Here is a 22123-nt window from a genome sequence, read left to right on the forward strand (position 1 = left end):
CATTTTCATGGTTTTTGTCTGGACCACTTTAATGAAGAGTAGGGTTATAGGTTGGACTTGGTGATCTTTAAGGTCTTTTCCAGCCTGGATGTTTCTGTGATGCTGTCAAGATGTTAAACAAAATTAGACCTATGTAAAGGGTTAGGGTTAGGGTAGTTAGGTGCTATTAACCACTCTCCCTTTTCAAAGGGAAAAAAAGAAAAAACAGAGAGAGACTTACAGCCTGGAAAATAAAACTAAGCTTTAAAGAAAATACTTGCAATAAAATTAAATATATACAAATTAATAGAAAACCAATATTGAAACCAACCCCCTGATGGCATTTACACCACATACATCACTGATGCTATGGCAGTAGTCCCAAGTGGGACTTGGGGATAGATGAAGGCTGGATTCTGAAATTGGATTCAGGAACTCATGGATCGAGATCAAAGGCAGAACCGACAGCATCCTCCTCAGATGCTGCCCACTGAAGAGGAGAGCTTGACCCTTGTGATCCCTCTGCCTTGTATAGAATATGACATATGTAATAGAATCACAGAAACACTCCAGTTGGAAAAGACTCTCAGGATCACCAAGTCCAACCATTATCCCTACTCTACAAGGTTCACCATAAGTCATATCCCTGAGAGCAGCCCATTCCAGTGCCTGACCACTCTTTTTGTGAAAAAAATGTTTCTTACTACCTAGTCTAAACCTATCTAGTCATATATTGAGGCCCTTCCTTTTTGTTCTATCACTATTTATCTGTGAGAAGAGACCAGCAGCAGCCTCCCCACAACATCCTTTCAGGTAGCTATAGACAGTGATGAGGTGTCCCCTCAGCTTCCTCTTCTTTAAACAGCCTCAGCTCCTGCAGTCACTCTTCAGTAAGATTTATTCTCCAGGCTCTTCACCAGCTTCATTAGCCAAACCTGCACTCACTTCAGCACTTCCACATCCCTCTTGTAACGAGGTGCCCAAAAATGAACACAGTACTCGAGGTGTGGCCTCACCAGAGCTCAGTACAAAGGAATAATCACCTCCCTGCTCATGTTGGACACAGTATTTCTAATACAAGCCAGGATGCCACTGGCTTTCTTGGCCACCTGGGCATGCTGCTTCCTCATACTGAGCTTCCTGTCATTTAGAATTTCCAGGTCTCTTTCTGCCAGACAGCTTTCCAGCCACACTTCCTCATGCCTGTAGCATTGCTTGGGGTTGTTGTGGCCCAAGTGCAGGACCTGGCATTTGGCCTTGTTGAAGCTCATTCCATTAACATTGGCCCATTGATGCAATCTATCCAAGTCCCTCTGCAGAGCCTCCCTACCCTCATGATGATCAAAACACTGCCACCTAACTTAGTGTCATCTGCAGACTTACTGATAATACACTCTATGTCTTCATCAAGGTCATCAATAAAAATGTTAAACAAAAGTGGACCAAACACTGGGGAACACCACTTGTGACTGGCTGCCAGCTGGATTTAGCTCCACTGACCACCACTCTTTGGGGGCCTTCTGTCCAGCCAGTGCTTTATCCAGCAGAGCTGTGCTCATCCAAGTCCTGAGCAGTTAGTTTGGCTCAGAGAATTCTGTCAAAGGCTTTTGGGAAGTCTAGGTGGATGATATCCTCATCCAGTAGGCACATCATCTTGTCATAGAAGGAGTTCAGGTTTGTCAGGCAGGACCTGCCCTTCTTGAACCCATGTTGACTGGGCTTGATCACCTGGTTGTCCCCTATATGGTGTGTAGTAGCCCTCAAGAAGACCTCAAGATGCTCCATGAATTTCCCTGGCACCAAGGTCAGATTGACAGGTCTGTAGTTTCCTGGATCTTCCTTTCTTCTAGATAGGTGTCACATTTGCTACCCCCCAGTCCATTGGCACCTCCCCATATAGCCAGGACTTCAGGTAAATAATGGTGAGGGGCTTGACGAGCACATCTGCCAGCTTCTTCAGCACCCTTGGGTGTAGCTTATCCAGCCCCATAGACTTCTATAGGTCTCATTAGCTTAGCAGACTCTGACTATTGTCTCATTTATTGTGATGACCTCATTCTGATTCCTCTCTCTGACTCCTAGTTCATGAGGCTGGGTGTACAGGGCACTGCTGGATCCAGTGCCAAAGACTGAGGCAAAGAAGGCATTGAGCACCTCAGCCTTCTCCTTGTCCTCAGTCACTGTGTTTCCCTCTGCACCCAATGAAGGGTGGAGATTTTCCTCAGTCCTCCTTTTGTCATTAAGGAATTTATAGAAACATTTCTTATTATCCTCAATGGCTGTAGCTAAGTTGAACTTTAGCTGTGCTTTGGCTCTCCTAATCTTCTCCTTGCATAGCTTCACTACAGCTCTGTAGTCCCCTCTTCCAAAGGCCACAGACTCTCCTTTTGTTCCTGAGATCCAGCTAAAGGTCCCTATTCAGCCGCGCTGGATGCCTTTCCAACGACTCATTTTTCAGCACGCAGGGACAGCCTGCACCTGTGCCTTTAAGACTTCCCTCCTGAAGTATGTCCAGCCTTCCTGGACTCCTGCATCCTTCAGGGTGGCCTCCCAAGGGACTTTGTCAGTCAGTCTCCTGAACAGGCCAAAGTTTGCCCTCTGGAAGTCCAAGGTGGCAGTTTTACTAACCCCTCTCCTTGTTTCCCCAAGGATAGAGAACTCAATCATCTCATGATTGCTGAGCCCCAGATAGTCACTAACCTTTACCTCTCCCACAAGTTCTTCCCTGTTCACAAGAAGCAGGTTCAGAAGGGCTCCTTCCTGGTTGGCTCCCTCACCAGCTGTGCCAGGAAGTTCTCCTCCATACACTCCAAGACAGTTGCCCCCCTGCTGTGTTGCATTTCCAGCAGACTTTTGGGAAGCTGAAATCTCCCGTGAGAACAAGGGGAAGTGTTTGGGAGACCTCTCTCAACTGCTTATAAAAAATATGAATGGAATATCTTCTTGGTCAGTTCATTGCTCCCCGAATGGATGACCTACTCTGCATCCCCACTATAGTACACAAGATTTATCAGTGAGCTGGGTCTGCATACTGGTCTTTGGTACTGATTTGGTTGGGGTAATTAATTGGCTGAGGCAGGATTATAAACATACAGTTATCTTTTTTTTTTTTTCTCCTGAAAGCCCACTCCCAAACTTTATACAGAACAAGTTATGTTTTATCTGCAGGTTCTAATTTGGTTGAGAATCTTCACAAGAATGTTTATGGGCAATTTTAGTTACTTAGAAAAGTCAGAAAATGGAAAAGGCTAAGCTACAAGACAGCTTTATCCCACTTGTAAATCAGACTGAGCAGAAAGCCTAGGGGACAGCAGATTTTACTCATGGAGCTGAAGTAGGAATTTCGAGACAGTCCCTGATGAATCTCTGCAGCAGCCTCTGAAACTGCAAGCTATTATCCAGTCATGGATCCACACAGCATTAAGTCCAATGCGAATAAAACCTGCCAATGTCCAAAGTGTCTGTAGACACAGGTTCCACAAGGCAAACTGCTGCCACGTTCCTCTGCACAGCGGCAGTTTATGGCAGAGGCAGGGTACTCCAGCTCAGGTAGCAAGCAGGAAGTCAGAACACAGCGTCGAGCAGAAGCCAGGTCTGGGTGCTGCTGGCAGCTCTGTCTCAAATGGACTTGCTGGACTTGCTGACTTGTTGAGGGGCAGAACAGACTGTGCAAGAGTGGGACTAGGGCAGAACTTCTGCCTGTGTGGGAACACCACTTGCTGAAGGTTAGTAATCACCTGCTGCCACATCTGAGCATGTATTTCCACTTTGTACCCACTTTGTAAACAAAGCTTCTTACTTTGTCTGAAGTGAAAATCTCTCTCAACAGCATGCAACTATCAGCCTTGTTTCTAAACTTAACACAGGCCAGAGGCCAGCAGTCCACTTTTGTTACAGCTCCTGCAGGAAAGGACAGTGTGACAGGATTTCAAGAATTTCACAGTCCCTGCCAAATCACAGGCTTTGATGATCTGTAGAAAATATAACAGGATAACTTTTTTTCCTATTATCATATCCTAGAAAGCATTTTTTCAATAAATGATGAATAACATTGCAGCCTCACTGATACTGTATGAATGCGATTTGCTCTACGATGCAGTCAGTAGCTACCGGAGAAGGCAATCAGTTTCTCCAAGCTGCATGCAGCATATGCTGCTACCACCTTTGCAAGACATGATAGGGATCCAAATCTGTTTTTACCAAGTCCAGTATGTTACAAGTCAAATTTAACTCAAAAAAATCAGGAGATGAAAATGGCTAAAACTTACTCTACCTACTTTTGTCTATTATATTTTCATAATGTTTGGGGTTTGTTTGTTTTCAGTGCTGATCTTCCAAACTGGTTAATGAAGCATACCTAAGCATAGAAAAAAAATCAGTAAAACAGTTGAATAGTATCCACATATTCACATCATCCATATGTCCTGAAGAAAGTCATTTTTAGCTGTCTCCTAGCTACAGGTCCTTGCAGCACAAAGCTTTCTAATTTTAGTTCAGCATACACATGCTTATATTTAGCTTTTTCTCCCTTCTCCTCATATAATAATAGAATTGTAGAGGCTCACCTTCAGAAAATTAAAAATTAAAAATACTAGAATAGCTTCTGAAATCGTTCATTCAAGCACAAACTATGCATTATGAAATATATTTGTCAGCCTTTATTTGGAAGGATATTTATGCTTACTTTGGGACAGTCTCAAGGAATATATTAGAATATGAACACTTTGACAGCTCACAGCACTTTTCATCTGAAGTTCCTCAGATACTTCATGCATATTAATCTAGGTTCCTTCTTGTAGCAAAATCTTATTAGTTATAACCAGTATACCTATGGGCCCTTGAGGCATAAGTGATTAAGGCCCACTTTTGTGCCTCAAAATAGTTGTCTCAGTGGCTTGTTCTTCACTGGCTAATCTTCACTGTAAGCCTGGAAAGAATTCAAATGTGTTTTGGTTTGTTTCTCTAAAAATATATTACAAGTAAGAGGAGGTGCAAGAACTTACACTAAGAATTTAATTAATCTGTAACTTTGCTGTAAGAGATAAGCATGTGCATAATGATCAAAAAATGCTTTCAGGTGTAAAGATGCATTATTTTGAGACATTCCAAAGGTATTTAGATCGGTAAATAGCTAATCTTTCTAGATTACCCCTTAAAAGTGCTAAAAAGTGCAGATTGTAAAAACAACACCCCCCTGCAGATGTGCAAAAGAAGACCATATGTGGGGCTTATGGGCTTGGTAAAGACAAGGCAATGAGAAGTCAGATGTCAAATGTACAGGAGCAATGATGGCAAATCTGTGCCCTGTGTGGCACCATCAGAGAGCTAGGCTGTTGTCATCAGCAGTTCTAGAGCTTCATAGAATGTCTTTTTGTCCAGCAGCACGCAGAGAGACTGTTTTCTGAGGCTTTCATCATCCCTAGTTATCACTTTGACCCTTTGGAATTAGTAAAAAAGAAAACAAAAGAGTGACAAAAAACCCTAGGTCTTATCTGGCCTCATTGGGCTGGAAAATCTAGTAAAATACACAAGAGTAGGGATGGAGCTCCATGAATACAGGCTTCTGTTTCCTCATGTACACTACAGTTGTAGGAAAGGCTTACAAGCTGCGCTGCAAGTATGACAGTGTCAGCACATTCCTCGCAAGTTATCTTGAATATGCAAAAATATTTTGTGGATGACCTCTGAAAAATCCCTTCTAGCAACCAGTCTTTGCTATCTTTATTCTTGGGTCCTTTCAAAGCATTATTAGTGACAGCAATTTCTTCAAATCATTGCCAGTGACAGCACTTGTTTCAGCTAGCACTTTATTCCTAGAGATCTAATGGGACCAGCATCACAAAATGCAGGATTTCCAAGGACTAGGTAGTCCTAACTAAAAATTACTTAGATATTCTGTATTGTGGTAGGTTTCCAAGATTTTTGGACATTACAGAGAGCAAAATATGTTGAGATGGCTGGATACAAATCCTATTCATAGGATGTTTAAATTTCCTTTCCTAGTCAAGCATTTATTTATATATTTTTGTCTCAAAAATATTTATTTGCTGCAGGAGTATCATAACAATTGCCCTGATCACAAGTACATCACTAAGTATAATTAGCCATGGCTGACAGGCAAGCAAGCAAGAACTGAGTGAGATAAGCCATGGTAAGGACCATGAATGAAGTCCCAGGAGAACATATGAAACTGCTAGAAAGTCCTAGTGTGAGATTATGAATTGATTTGAGGCAACATCAGGCCAAAACCCCTGACTCAGCAACTGAGTTCGGGAAAACTGATACATGGGCATCTGGCATCATGCGGAAGCAGAGGACACCAGATGCAACTATCAGAACATTGCCTGCTAAGTTCTTGGGAATGGCCAGCCATAGAGTGGCTGAAGAGAGTGTTGCTTTTATTGTAGCCTCAAATTTCTGGCATAGAACAGTGGGGGAAGCATGTGCATAAATATATCCATTAAATCTGACTTGTCTGGATGTGCAAACCTCTATCTGACACAGCCTATTCCACTTGTGGTCCACTTACTACAGTCAAATGACCTATGTCATGTTATCTAATGTGTATAGAGTTAACACTCCAGGGGTAGTAAACCCTGAGCCTGACTCTAGGTGATGGTTAGCCCACTCCCCCTTCCTGTCCCATAAAAGCAGGGAGACTTCCTGTTTCTCTCTCTCTCTCTGCACCACTCGGCATCTCTCTGCACCACTCGGCATCCCCCTGCCTCGATCAAACCACCATTACCAGCTGTTTTACCACATGGCCATCACCCACGAGGCAGACAAAGCCACCATCACAAACTTGGGTTGTATTTATACCTTTTGTATTTGCTTTTTTTCCTTCCCTATACCTTTGTAACCTCCCTACCTCAGATACCTTTTAAAGTTATTGTTAAACTTTTTTTTCTTTTGTTTAACTTCCAAATCGAGTGAGATTGATGTATTTGGGTGTGCTTACCTTTCCTCCCTACTTCTAATTCCTTTATTTTGGGAAAGGAGGGGGGAGAGGGAAGAGCACTCTATAAATTGTAATTGGTTCTATCAAATTTATCTGAGTCTCTGGAAATTTAAGTTAGAACAGAGACATGATGTTAGTTTTTCCCCATGACATTATACTGCTATGAAAGCATAAAGTTTATCTTGCTTCACAATATTTTCTTTCCTTTTGTGACAGAACACAACTTCACAACTTTTTCTTACCTCTAAAATGTTTTCTATAAATGACTTAGATTTGGATTTTTCTTTATGTTTTTAAGTTCTTGCTTTCAACTCAATATCGAGACAGAAAGTCCAATATTTTACTCTCTGGTGTTAAGTGATACATTTTGAAGTGAAATGACTGATAGTTTCTCCTACACATTTTCTATGCCATGTTTACCCAAGTTTCAACACAGAGGAAAGCACATGAAATGTAAAAAATAAAATAAATAAATAAAAGATGGTAGTATTTTGAAATAGCTTTGAAAACTGTTCGTAAAAGTTTTACACTCTTCAGATACCCTGTATGTATCCTAACAAAAATGTCATAAAACAATTTGTAATTAAAGAGGCTTTTTTTTTTTTTTTTCTCCTGACAGAAGATTTTGCAATTTCCAATCAGCTCTTGAGTATCTTTGTAATTCAGAGATGTCACCTAAAGACTTCTTAGGCTAAATATATCCTGGGCGCTATGTAAGACAACTTCCATTGTCTTTGTCCCTACAGTAGTTTTCCAGTCTATAGATTAAAGCAGCAGCCTCTTGTTTTGTATTTTCTTTCATGTTTTCTGTCTGTAGAGAATGTACACCTACTTGTTAAGGATTTTGTCCCAAAGGAGATAATTTTGATGAAGATAGTGCCAACTTTTTAATTTCCATTATCAAGATTCTTACTTTCATTTCTTCCTGTCATCACATTCTTGTATACTCACTGTCAACCCAGAGAATCTGCTCATGTTCCAGCAGAGACTGAAAATAGTGACTCTCTTTCAACTCTTCTGGCTGTGTATCAGAGTGGCCTCTGCAACTATTTTGCATTTGGCCTTAGTCCTCTTCTACTTAGCATTCTGCCAAACTTCATGGAATTTATTTTGGTTTTGTTTTGAATGCTTAGACAACAGGGATCTAGCTGGAAAGCACTTTTTGAAATCCTCTGAATTTGTAACTTTTGCCTGTGCTTAGTGGTTCACTACCACAGGCTTTTACATCTCCCTTATCTTTCAATAAGTTTAGTCCTGTGCCTAGGCACGTAGTTACTTCACTTTATTTCTGCAACATTTAGTATAGAAAGAGGGAGCAAATTCTCCATATTGTTTTTTAACTTGACACGGTGCAAGTTCTACAGTAATTTTATATACCAGTCTTTAGCAGCTATAGACACAATCCTACACAATACTCAGTACATCTTCTATTTATTTTCTATAATAGTGTATTAGTCAGACTTACTTTTGAAGATCTCCAGTACTAAGTTCTGTAATGATAATTTAGATTGTAAGAACAACCTTCAAGTGCTGCTACTCAAGTGCACTTAAGAAGGTAACAGACAAAGTGTCATAAGTTAACATTTAGCAACAGCTAACCTTGTGCAGTTAGTATCCTTGGACTTTGTATTCCTGCAAACTGCAAGCAACTGATGGGTTTATGTGCACACAGAGGGAAACAAAAAGGGATATTGAAGCCTAGAAGTCTGGTGAATAACTCCGGTGACAGAAAAGGGTAATTAGAAATTCCTTGCTGGTTCGTATCAAGTGGAATGCCATCCAAGGTCCCTGCTCAGCTTGACACAAAGGAATACAAAGAACAAGAAAATTCTGACTGAGTGTTCTTCTCTCACAGTACTAAGAGGAAAAAGCATCAGGATATGTACTCTTCACATTAGGTCTGAAGATGTTTTCTTGTCCAAACATCTCGTAGTTTCTGTTTTTATTATTTCTAGTTAAGAGCAAGAAAGCTAAACCTTCCCACGCTGCTGTGTGGTTACTATACTTAATAAAGTTTCTGATATCTTGAAAGTGACTAAAGCATAGATAATTACATTAATAAGATATGGATGGGTTTATTTTGTAAAACTTAACTAAAAAAAACCCTCTGGCTGGATTTTCTGACCAGCTTTTCTCATGTTAAAGCTGCATAAATCCAGAAATCTTCTCTAATAGATCTCTGCAGGTGGTTGCGGTGATACAAGTCTTGTCCACTCCCAGGCCACTCAGTACAGGTTATGACTCTCCTCCCTGGGCCATACAGCAATCCATTGTAAAAGTCAAACATGGATTGTGAAAGGTAGCTCTGTCTCAAAGTGTTAAGGCGTTGCCATAACATACCTGTCTTGTGCTTTCCCTATTCTCTGGGGACAGTAACAACAGTTACCTTCTGCAGTGGACCAGAGCCTTGAGGAAGTGCCTCCACACACCTGGCTCCTGCTCCCCTCCTTAGCAAGATGACCTAGTAAGAAAGCAAAATTGGTGTTAGATGCAACCTGCACTTTTAAACATAACTGGGGAGATGTGTTCAAAACAAAGTCTGGACTGTAATTACTAGCTTCTAACAGTAGACATACTCACTTGTTCACATACTAGCTATGAATTTGTTGCCTTTATATAATACCTGTAAACACTACACTTCCATCCTAACAATGATGTCACTGCAAATAGGGTAGTAATCAGTAGATGTAGAGACAAAATTTCTATGAAGCTGGTACAGCTCTTAGCAGCAACAGTTACAAAGAACAGAGAAATGGGAATGTGGGAATAGATGTTGAGGTGATGGAACATGTCCAGAGAAGGGCAACAAAGCTGGTAAGGGGCCTGGAGCACAAATCCTATGAGGAGAGGTTGAGGGAGCTGGGCCTGTTTAGCCTGGAGAAGAGGAGGCTCAGGGGTGATCTTATTACTGTCTACAACTACCTGAAGGGGCATTGTAGCCAGGTGGGGGGTGGCCTCTTCTCCCAGGCAACCAGCAATAGAACAAGGGGACACGGTCTCAAGTTGTGCCAGGGTAGGTATAGGCTGGATATTAGGAAGAAGTTCTTGCCAGAGAGAGTGATTTCCCATTGGAATGGGCTGCCCAGGGAGGTGGTGGAGGCACTGTCCCTGGGGGTCTTCAAGAAAAGACTGGATGAGGCACTTAGTGCCATGGTCTAGTTGATTGGATAGGGCTGGGTGCTAGGTTGGAGTGGATGATCTTGGAGGTCTCTTCCAACCTGGTTGATTCTATGATTCTATGATTCTAAGGCTAGGTGTCATGGTCCAAACAGTGGACTGGTGGTGGTTCATTATGATCTCAAAGTGCAAAACACAGGAGATTCATGTCAAGGGGTTTTACTTCAACCAACAGTGAAACTTCATTGTTTGGCCATAAGAAACAGAGACAAGTGAGAAGAGAAAGGGGAAAAGTAAAGTGACGAGGGGAAAGAGGAAGAGGTCCTATAACTACCAACAATATAAGGGTCCCAAAGACGTCTTTCAGGTCCCAGAGTCCAGTCCTGCTGGTCCTCCTGTTCTTGTTGTTGTAGCCTGCCTTCTTCTTGTTGCTGGAAGAGACCTCTTCTGTAGTAGTGAAGTGCAGAGATGAAGTTGAGAACTCAAGATCTTGAGGCCCTTGGTGATCTTGAGGCTTTTGAAGTTCCGAAGCTCTTGAAGCTCTCAGTACTCTGTTGCTAGGGAGACATCTTTTTATATTCGACTTCATATCTGCTGATGACCAAAGTCTCCTCTCTCTGCCCTTTGTGGCCCCCATGATTTAAGGTTTCCATGCAGGCTAAAGGAGGAGCAACTGAGGTGTGGTCTGGGGCTAAAGAGGCATGCCCAAGGCATGGTCTGCCTTGGAGGTAGGTAGCCTGAGGCCTAGAGTTGTGTTTTGGTATTATAATGACATTACAATGAGCAAAGTTCACTTGAGTCCATGGTTGCCCTAGCAACACCAAAACATCAGTTTCTTGTGATGGCAACTCCATTCTTTGGTTCCAAGATGATGGCCCTAATCAGAGGTGGCAGGTGTGGACTGTTGGTACTAGGCCGGTTTCTTCCCACAGAGGCTTGCATCTGTACCAGATTCCATTGTGGGGGAACAGCAATTTAATCAGTAACTTATTATGGAGTAGGCTGTTTCAGAGTCAAGCTAAGATGTTAGCACAACGTTTAGTCAAAGTCCTTGAAGGTAAGGGAGCCCCAATTCCTGATGACAATGATGAGACAGATAATGCTCTTCAGACCACTCCTTACACTAGCAAAACACTCTGCTGAGACCAAATCCTTGCTTAGCTTAGTAAGAAACAGCAAGTATTTTTGGATCTGTTCAAAGAAGGAGGTAACATGTGCTGAGGAGGTTCACCACATAACTCACTGCTGTATAATGAGAAGTGACATGTCCTGCCCACTGATGGGTCCCGTCACATTGCAGGAAAACCCTATTGGTGGAAGGCTGCTGTGAGGAGTCCTACATGGCAAACCACTGAATCTGCTGAAAAAAAAAGGAGAATTGAGTCTGTTTGCAAAAGTGAAGACCACTCAGTTGGTTTAGATATTGCTGATTGGGAAAGTTGTCCAGTGCCCTCGCTACATCTACTCATGGATGGTGGCAAATGCCCCGTGGATGTGATTATAACAACAGGAGCAGAGCAGCTGGCAATGCAGAGATAAACACATCTGGGCTGCTGAATTACAGCAAGATATTGCTGTTTGAGCAGAGAACTTGGCTGTGAAAATACGTAACATGGACGCCTGTGTAGCCAAGAGTTTGGCCACTGAAAAACATCACAACAATCAGTGGGTGTATCAGGCTGCTGAGATTGAAGCGGCTCAAATAAATTTGGACTGTCAACCTGTTGTACAGCACTCCAAATTCCTTCCTTCTCCACCCCCCACTCTCCTTCTCTGGGGTTTGAATGGGGAGAAGAACATGCAAAAACTGCTTTTCTGCACCAACACAGGCTTGAAGGGGGAAGCACAGCAAAAGGCACCTTTATCCACACATGTACTGATTCCTGTGGAAACCTGCACTGGAGTCGGGCTGGTGGTTGGCTGGGTTCTTTGTGCCCAGGGTAAAATAGCAAATGGACACTTTGTCGAGAAAAGCATAAACAGAGCAAGGGAAAAGGTGTAAGGCTCCTGCCTTGACAAAGCTCCTGACAGGACAGTTTCTGCTGTGACAGAGTACCCATTTTGGACCGTCTCCACTTTTGGACAGCTTCTACCTTTTGCACAGCTCTCAGATTTTGCACTGTCCCTGATTTTGCATGGTTCTCCCCACTTTTGCACCATCCTGTGCAATTTTGCAAGCTTGGCAGGTCCTGGGGTCCATTTGAGAGAGCACCCAGATCCAGCTCCACTTGGACCATACTGCAACTGACTTCCTTGTTGTTATCACAGCTGGGAAGATGCTAATAGCTTGGCTCTCCCCTGCTACTGCCAAGGCAGCATTGTTACACAATCATCCCACTCATGGAAGAAGTGATTGAGACACTTCTGAGTTTGGTGGCTTTTCTGCTTGCCTTGGACTTTTGCCCATTTGGATCCATGATTGCATATTGCTTGCAGCATCAGAAGGCAGTTCAGCCACAGAGAAATCCAGCAAGCGATCATCTCCAATTCCCTATCTCACCTCTCTGAGTAAAGCCTGCTGTTCCTTAATTCTCTGATCAGCCAAATTTTTAGTGGGGTAATGCTGTGTTTGCAGCTTAGCCTTTTCCATTTTCTGACTTTATAAATCTCTAAATTTGCCCACAGCATCCTGTGAAGATTTTTCCCTGATCAAATTGAGCCTGTAAATAAACCTAAACTAGTTCTATATATAGTTTGGGGGTGGGGTATTCTATTCTTATAAATCCTGCTTTGGCCAATTAATTCCCTGCCTTCATGACACAACCTAGGTGAAAATTATTTATAGCTCAATGAACTCATGACACTTCAGGTCACAAAATACAAGATGGAACTTAAAGCTGGATTTGAGATCAAGGGGTGGACTTATCTATGGGGAAATTGATCCATGAAATATGTGCTGCAGTCAAGCAAGCCAAGTGGTTAAATCCTCTGTGGTACAGAGTATGATGGCTGAAATACAAGGATGGGGAAGCCTGAGAGATTGACATCTCAGTCCCACAAACCTGCCAAGGCAAACACTAGATGGCTGGAAAAATATTCAGTGCCCCATACCACTGCCTGGAACTCCCTATACTGGCCCTTGGAAAACAAGTCTCATAGTTACACAGCACCCCAGGAAGAACTGTCAGACAATGAGACTAATTTCAGAGACAGCCTCATAGACATCTTGGATGAAAAGCATGACACTAGGTGAGTGTACCACATCTCCTATATCCTGAATAAGCCTCCAGGAAAATTGAACACTGATGGACTGCTAAGAACTACGCTGAAAGCAAAGGAGGATAGGATCTTTGAAAACTGGAACAAGCACTTAGCAGAAGCCACCTGGTTAGTTAACTCCTTTCAGAGAATGTGTTGATCAAGCTGGCCCTGCCCAGCCAAAACTCTCATGTACTTAGAAGGCAGTAAGGTCCCTGCAGTGCACGTGAAGAATGTATTTCAGAAAACAATATAGGTTAGTCCTAATTAAGGCAAAGCCAAACCCATCCACAGGACCATCTTTGCCCAAGGAGCTGGGTGTACCTGGTGGACAACATCAGAAGATGAAGAGGCTTGTTGTGTACCACAAGGTAATCTAATTTTGGTGAGAACAGCCAGTGAAGTAAATTGTGTCATGTTAGTTGTTAAATAACTCTGCTGGGCATGACATTGGTGGTATAAAAAAGGGCTGGATAATGTCCTGGGTTCAGCTAGGATAGGATTGATTTTCATAAGAAGCTGAGAGGGGCCACAGCCAGGTGAACTAGCCAATGGGACAGTCAATACCATATTGACATCAAGCTTGCCATACAGTAGGAGGGGTTTGTCAGGCAGTCTTGCCTGATTTAAGCAAGTTTCTGCAGTGGTGCAGTAGCAGGTGATTGAGAGTGCTGACCATAGTGTATTAAATCACTCTATATATTGTTTAATTAGTATTAATGTTATTCCTGTTGTTTATTCTCTCTTTGTGTTATTCTATTAAATTCTCCTTATGTCAACCCATGGCTTTGTGCTGCTGAGTTACCAGTTGGGTCTAAAGCACAAAAAACATCCTCCAATTTGATCCAGAGTTGTAAGTCATAATAATCCTAGATTTGTAACTCTGTTATTATTTCTGCAGCCACAAAATACTAAGATGTAAGTGCAGGACCATGATATTCTGTTCTGACAATCTTCTCATGCAGCTACACTTATGGTTTTCCTTGGTTGATCCATACGACAGGCTTCAAAATTCCTAATGGCTCTGTGGATTTCATTCTGCAAAGAAACCATGGCAAACAGCAGCGTTACTTCTGAGGTGTTAAGAAGGACTGGAGGCTCTATGCATTTTCCTCTGCCATGTCAGCAGTGTGCTAGGAAAGCATTTGGCTCAAAGCAGAGAGCAAAAGCAATGAACATGAGGGCATGATGGGACCTGTTGTACTCTTGTGCATTCAGAAGCATAGGCAACAGTGTGTCTGTGGGAAATGCTTGTTCTTGAAATAAATGATCTGTGGGGAAGCAGGCAGAGGCACCCAGCTGTGTCCTTGGTGTAGAAAATAGGATAATAGCCAGCTAGCGGGTATACCTGATGCCCTGCACTGGAGTCAGGGCTTTCAAAAAACCTCTGGTTCTGGCCAGCAACTCTGCAAAATCACTCCAAGTCTCCATTGCCTAGAGAGGAGGAATGTGGGCTTTGCTCAGCCCAGCTCCCTTCTTAGGGCAACTGCTGTTCTGAAAGGGAGACAAGCCCTGAATGAGACCTCAGATGCCAGGCACCAAAGCAGTGATGTGGCCTTGGGCAGTACCAGTGGCCTGAGGGGAAAACCGCTAGGACTGGGACAAGGATAAATCATGCTCAGCCACAGCCATGCTCTTGGTGCCTGTCCACCTCAAGAGAAGTCTGCTGAATGGCATCTTTTTGGAAGTTCTAAGCAGGAGCCCAGTGCAATGACAGGCCCACCAGCCTGTCTCTCCGTATCTGTGCTCTTCACAGGTCAGCCAGACATCTATATGGTGGCAGGCATTCCTCCTCCCATTTGCTCAGACTCCTGGGATAGACACAAATAGAATCATAGAATCAGCCACGTTGGAAGACACCTCCAAGATCATCCAGTCCAGCCTAGCATCCAGCCCTGTCCAATCAACCAGACCATGGCACTAAGTGCCTCATCCGGTCTCTTCTTGAACACATCCAGAGATGGTGCCTCCACCACCTCCCTGGGCAGCCCATTCCAATGCCAATCACTCTCTCTGGCAAGAACTTCCTCCTAACATCCAGCCTATGCCTTCCCCGGCACAACTTGAGACTGTGTCCCCTTGTTCTACTGCTGGTTGCCTGGGAGAAGAGACCAACCTCCACATGGCTACAACCTCCCTTCAGGTAGTTGTAGACAGCAATGAGGTCACCCCTGAGCCCTCTCTTCTCCAGGCTAAACACCCCCAGCTCCCTCAGCCTCTCCTCATAGGGTTTGTGTTCCAGGCCCCTCACCAGCTTTGTTGCCTTTCTCTGGACACGTTCCAGCACCTCAACATCTCTCTTGAATTGAGGAGCCCAGAACTGGACACAGTACTCAAGGTGTGGCCTGACCAGTGCGGAGTACAGGGGAAGAATAACCTCCCTTGTCCTACTGGCCACACTGTTCCTGATGCAGGCCAGGATGCCATTGGCTCTCACGGCCACCTGGGCACACTGCTGCCTCATCTTCAGATACTGTCTACCAGTATCCCCAGGTCCCTTTCTTCCTGGCTGCTCTCCAGCCACTCTGTCCCCAGCCTGTAGTGCTGCTTGGGGATGTTATGGCAAAAGTGTAGAACCCTGCACTTGGCCTTGTTAAATCTCATCCCATTGGCCTCTGCCCACCCATCCAGCCTGTCCAGGTCCCTCTGCAGGGCTCTCCTACCTTCCAACAGATCAACACCTGCTCCCAGATTGGTGTCATCTGCAAACCTACTGATGCTGGACTCAATCCTCTGGTGCAGATCATCAGTAAAGATGTTGAACAGGACTGAGCCCAGCACTGATCCTTGGGGAACACCACTAGTGACTGGCTGCCAACTGGATGTGGCACCATTCACCACCACTCTGTGGGCCCAGCCTTCCAGCCAGTTCTTGACCCATATCAGAGTGAATCTGTCCAAGCCATGAGCTGCCAGCTTTGCCAGGAGCTTATTGTGGCAGACAGTGTCAAAGGCTTTGCTAAAGTCCAAGTAGACTACATCCACAGTCTGCCCCACATTCATCAGGCAGATAACTTGATCATAAAGGAGATCAGGTTGGTCAGGCAGGACCTGCCCTTCCTAAACCCATGCTGGCTGGGCCTGATCCCTTGGCCATCCTGTAGGTGCTCTGTGATGCCCCTCAAGGTGACCTGTTCCATGACCTTGCCTGGCACTGAGGTCAGGCTCACAGGTCTGTAGTTTTCCACTTCCTCCTTCTGGCTCTTCTTGTGGATGGGCATCACATTGGTAGCTTCCAGTGTCTGGGGACCTCTCCAGTGAGCGAGGACTATTGATAAATGATGGAGAGTGGCTTGGCCAGCTCAGCTGCCAGCTCTCTCAGCACCCTAGGATGGATTCCATCTGGTCCCACAGACTTGGGAGGATCCAAGTGACTCAGCAGGTCCCTTACTGCTTCCTTCTGGATTACAGGGGGACTATACTGGTCCCTGACTCCATCTGCAAGTTCAGGAGTCCAGCTGTCCTGGAGACAACTTGTCCCACTATTGAAGATTAAGGCAGAGAAAGTTCCTCATACTATATTCCCCTTTGCATCTAATAAGGACTGGAGGTTGTCCTTGGCCCTTCTCTTGCCATTAATATATTTATAGAAACATTTTTTGTTCTGCTTAACAGCCATGGCTAGCTAAGTTTTGGATGGGCTTTTGCCTCTCTCATTTTTTTTCCTACAAGACCTAGCAGTACCCTTGAACTCTTCCTGGGATACCTCCCTTTTTTTCCCAAAGTGATACACCCTCTTTTTTATCTTGAATTCCTTCAGCAGCCCCTTGCCCATCCAGTCTGGCTGTCTCCCTTGTTGGCTCACCTTATGGCACATTGGGACAGCCTGCTCCTGAGCCTTCAGGAGTTCTTTCTTGAAGTAAGTCCAACCTTCCTGGACCTCTTTGTTCTTAAGGGCTGTTTCCCAAGGAACTTTCTGAGTCAGTTCCTTAAATAAGCTGGTCTGCCCTTCGGAAGTCCAGTGTAGAGGTTTTATTGATGCCTCTCCTGGTTTCACTGCATATTGGAAACTCTGTGAACAGGGGAAAGAACCATGCTAGATGCGGCCAGGAGAGGCAGCTTTACAGCAGAGCAGCTCGACCAGCAGCCCCTGGCAAAGGATCGGTGTGTATGCTGAGCAGGAAAAGCCACCAGGGAGCCCAGGAAGTGCCTTCTGTGCAGCCCTCTTGTCACAGCTCTCTTTCCCCAAGTGCAGGATCACCTTCTTCGTGCCCCTGACCTCTGCAGCCTGGCGTGCCACATTGTATGCCAACATTTGCAGCTGTTGGGATAGTTCCTTCCACACAGTGAACGTGTTCTTACAGACACCACGAAGAAAGGTCTTGTTAGACAGCTGCCCAGCCCCTCCAGGAGCCCCCAGGCTCGGGAGGAGCAGAGACAGAGATAGCTGAGTCCCCTTTTCTTCCCCGGGTTGGCAAATGCTTCCCTTCCCCTCCAGGTTTAGCAAAAGGCCCGGGCAGGAGAAAAGGGCAGAGGTCCAGGGCAGCATGTAAGTGTGTGCAAACACGAAGAGCTCACCTGCCATTACTCGACCAGGAGAGAGAAGAGGGATCTCATCACTCCGTCTTTAGCTGCAGTTGCAGCGTGCACTGGCAGCACCTGAAAGGGAAAGGCTTTCTTTACTTGAGTGGCAGAGCCGATGGGCCTAGGAAGGCTCAGCAGAAGCTGCTGCTGCTGCTGCCTCTTGCGGGGCCCTGTCCGGAACTGGAGGGGCTCAGCGATTCACCTCACCCACCGCCACCAGCGCTCCTTTCGTGGGACTTGCCCGCTCCGCGACAGCAGCTACTGACCTCTTGTGGCACAGCGTTTGCGCGCAGCCTCCACCTCCAGCGAAGGTCCCGCAGCGGGCGGCAGCTGTGACGGGCACCAGCGGCTACAGCAGCGTGCGAGCCTTGGTGCTCCTGGTGATCACTTTACTCACATGGTCAAGTCGACTCAAGATCGTCAAGTCCAGCCTATCACCCAGCACCATCTAGTCAGCTAAACCGTGGCACCAAATAAAACATCCAGTCTCTTTTTAGGCACTTCAGGGACAGTGCCTCCACTCCCTCGGCAGCCCATTTCAGTGGCCAATCATTCTTTCTGCCAAGAATTTTTTCCTAACATCCAGCCTAAATCCTTTGGTGCAGCTTGAGACTGTCCCTCCTCATTCTGCCACTGGTTGCCTGGGAGAAGAAAGTGACCCTCACCTGTCTACAGCTTCCTTTCAGGTGGTTGTAGATGGCTTCTTTGTAGGTGTGGAGATTCTTCATTTGGCTTTAACTTTTTGATTATCTAAGCTCGTACTTTTTTTACAGTGCTTTTTAATTGCAGGAACTGGGCTTATCTATCCCTTAAGTCTTGTTTTGATAAAACAGACTTACTCTCCTACTGACTTGTTGCAGTCATGGACTCTAGTGTTATACCTGAGAGTATCATTAAATCCTCAGTTACTCATCTTCAATTTGCAGTTAGAATGCTGACGAATTTTAATTGTTGCAACAGTCTCAGAACAGCACTTTTATTTAGTTATAGAAAGCACTATATCTTATTACCAGGCCCATGAGATTTGAGTGTTTCATTTGACATGAATGGAAGAATTCACTCCTGCTTCTTTCTTAAAGGCTTCCTGTGATTCATCATATCAGTATTTATTCATCTTGCAGATTAAATGGCTGATGAGAGGCCACTGCTTCCTCACTGTGCTTCTCTTCTCTGTGTCTCCCATGAGGAAAAGCCAGATAGAACTCTAAGGCAATTTTATGGCTGTTTATAGCATAGTAACTGTCTCTTTTACCTGTTATGGACAAATGAGAGGTCATCCCTGCTAGCAGGGATGTCTGCATCTAGGATGCATCCTAGCAGATGTCTGCTGTCCTCTTACTTTGATTATGACTATTAAAGATTTGGATTTCACTTCTCAAATTAAAGCTTCAGAGCATTAGGTTCAAGTGAAGTCCCATTTCTGTTTCTGTGCTGACTGACCAAAGATCCTTGGAAGTTAAATAACTGGTTCTTTCTGAATTTCATTTACTCACCTTATCTCACACCAAAATTTCAGTCTATGTAGGAAGAAGTTTGTGCACAGGTTTGCTTCTATTTCTGCTAGGCTTTTAGGCATACCATTGCTGAAACTCAGCTTCTGTCTGAGGTGAGATGCTTGTGCAATGTGAGCAGTGACAAAAGAAAGATGACAGGGCTCATGTAGGCCAGGTAATAGCAAACATCTTCCAGATACCAGAAGCCCTTGGCAGTTCTGACATATATATATATATATATATATATATATATATATATATTTAGTTGTTTGTTTTTTTTTTCTCCTAAGAGAGGGACTGAAGCAGGAAATGGAGAAATCAGGTGGATTTTTCTGTAAGGAGGCAGGGAAGGAAAATGCAAGAGAAATAGCAACAACTAGTAACAGAAGATAACTTGTTCTGTGCCAAAAGCATAATCTTTTCAAAATAATTGTCCTGGCCAGGCATTTAAGTTAACTGTCTTAACTATGTACATTTACAGGTACCACATTTATTATAGACTTTATGCCTGTCTTGCAATAGTTATTTTCTGAAAAACTACTGCCACATGTTTTTTGTCTAATTATTTCTATCTCACGTGATATAAATGAAATTATTAGAATAACTATCTTTAAGAGCAACTGTATTTGAAGGAGATCATTAATCTCTCTGTGGTACAAAACCAAAGAAATAAGGAAATGTTATTTATGCATGTTTCTACTCAAAAAATTCTCATATCTTGCAAGAGAAAATATTTTGGTGAATACCAAAGACTTTCAAGACTTCTAAAGGACCTTTGAAAAATGTTAAGAATTCTGACTGCTGTGTGAGAAAACATGCTGGAGAGAAGTGAATCATTCAGTAGATTGCACTTTTTGCTTACCAAGGAAAGTCATACCGTGTGCAAAAAATCCCAAGTGACAAAAAGCAGTTAGTTAGAATCATAGAATCAACCAGGTTGGAAGAGACCTCCAAGATCATCCACTCCAACCTAGCACCCAGCCCTATCCAGTCAACTAGACCATGGCACTAAGTGCCTCATCCAGTCTTTTCTTGACGACCAGGGACAGTGACTCCACCACCTCCCTGAGAAGCCCATTCCAATGCCAATCACTCTCTCTGGCAAGAACTTCCTCCTAACATCCAGCCTATACCTACCCTGGCACAACTTGAGACTGTGTCCCCTTGTTCTGTTGCTGGTTGCCTGGGAGAAGAGACTGACCCCCTTCTGGCTACAACCTCCCTTCAGGTAGTTGTAGACAGCAATGAGGTCACCCCTGAGCCTCATCTTCTCCAGGCTAAACAACCCCAGCTCCCTCAGCCTCTCCTCATAGGGCTTGTGCTCCAGGCTGCTTACCAGCTTTGTTACCCTTCTCTGGACACATTCCAGTATCTCAATTGTTATGTCTTAAGTGTCCATTACTTCTTTCTGAAAGTGGTACCAAAGGTGCACGTACATTCTGTGGAACTAGTAAAGTGTGCATAGTTGAAATGTTACCTATGTGAATATGTGAGTAAATTCTATGTAAGATTTGATATTTACAGAACTCAATAACTTTAGTGGGTCATAAGCCTTTGAAATGTGCATATGCTAATGGAGCCAGAGCTACAAACTAAGGTTCAAATCCGGACATCTTTAAAATGCTGATATGATCAGGTATAAGGTCTTGGTTCAGTTCATTACAAGACAGATTTGTATTCTGATGCAATAAATTCCTCAGAGTTTGCAGTGTCCAGGTATTTGGTGTGGAGTGTTACTTGCTTTGATCACTCTGGTTTTGATGTTACTTTTAATTTAATATTATTTTAAAATATCTTTACATTTTTATTTTCATCTTGCAGCTGACTGTTTTTCGTTTGGCTGAGCTAGAGTTATTTCTCCCCAGAGCATCCTTCTGGGGCTGTGTTTTGCAGTGAATTAACTCCAGCTCAGCCAAACCCAATACAATGACATATCTTTTGAGACAGTAAGCTTTATGCTGACTGTATTTGAAACTCTGAAATTCCTTTAATCTTGTGTTTTATTTTAATGCTTAGAGACTATTCTGCATTAGTTCATTGTGGGATCCTACTACTGCTTACTATCTTGAATTCTGTTTTGGAGTGATCCAATATATCACTTTAAGGTTTGGAAATCTTCAAGAACTTGCTAATGCCCTCTAAAAGCAGTTAATCTCAACATTGCCTATTTCAAATGATGGAGAAAAAATATTTTTCAGATGGGAACTTTCAACTGAAAGGCTTATTTCACTAACACAACTGTATCCTGTCCATGCTTAGTTTAATAGGAACCATCTAGATTAAAAAAATTCCCAGAGAAGTTGTTTTCAAATCCAGAATCATGTAGATAATGAAGACCCCATATTTTGTAATGCACTGGCAGGTCTAGCATCTATTTATTTACTTGTTTGTTCACTTCTTTATCATTATCATTATTGTTATAATTATAATTATTAAGTTTTTGCTTCTCCTTTTGAAACTGCTTCATTCCGACATGTCAGCTCAACCCCCTGTGTTAGCAATTTTTTGCATCCTTCATATATGAAAATTATTCCAATGGCTTGAAAAGTATTACAAAGAGGCATTTAAGCATTTACTCACAAACTGTTATTACTCACTCATGGGGGCTAGCCACAGTCCAGACAGTGCCCAAATGCTTTCAAGGGACTCTGTCTTATTGGATGTTGAGACTTGAATCTTCCCAGCTTTTTGGGAAAGGACGCAGACAATCTCTGACCTTATTCTCCTGACTTCTTCTGGACAATCTGTATATATGTACAGGAATTCTAGGCAGGAATTTCAGGTGCAGAAGGCAGTTGTGGTGCAGTCTCAGCACGATGTCACGCTGGCCACACAGACTGATGGCGTGCAGGCA

Source organism: Pogoniulus pusillus, chromosome Z (genome assembly GCF_015220805.1).
Source record: "Pogoniulus pusillus isolate bPogPus1 chromosome Z, bPogPus1.pri, whole genome shotgun sequence".
In the NCBI taxonomy this organism is placed as follows: domain Eukaryota; kingdom Metazoa; phylum Chordata; class Aves; order Piciformes; family Lybiidae; genus Pogoniulus; species Pogoniulus pusillus.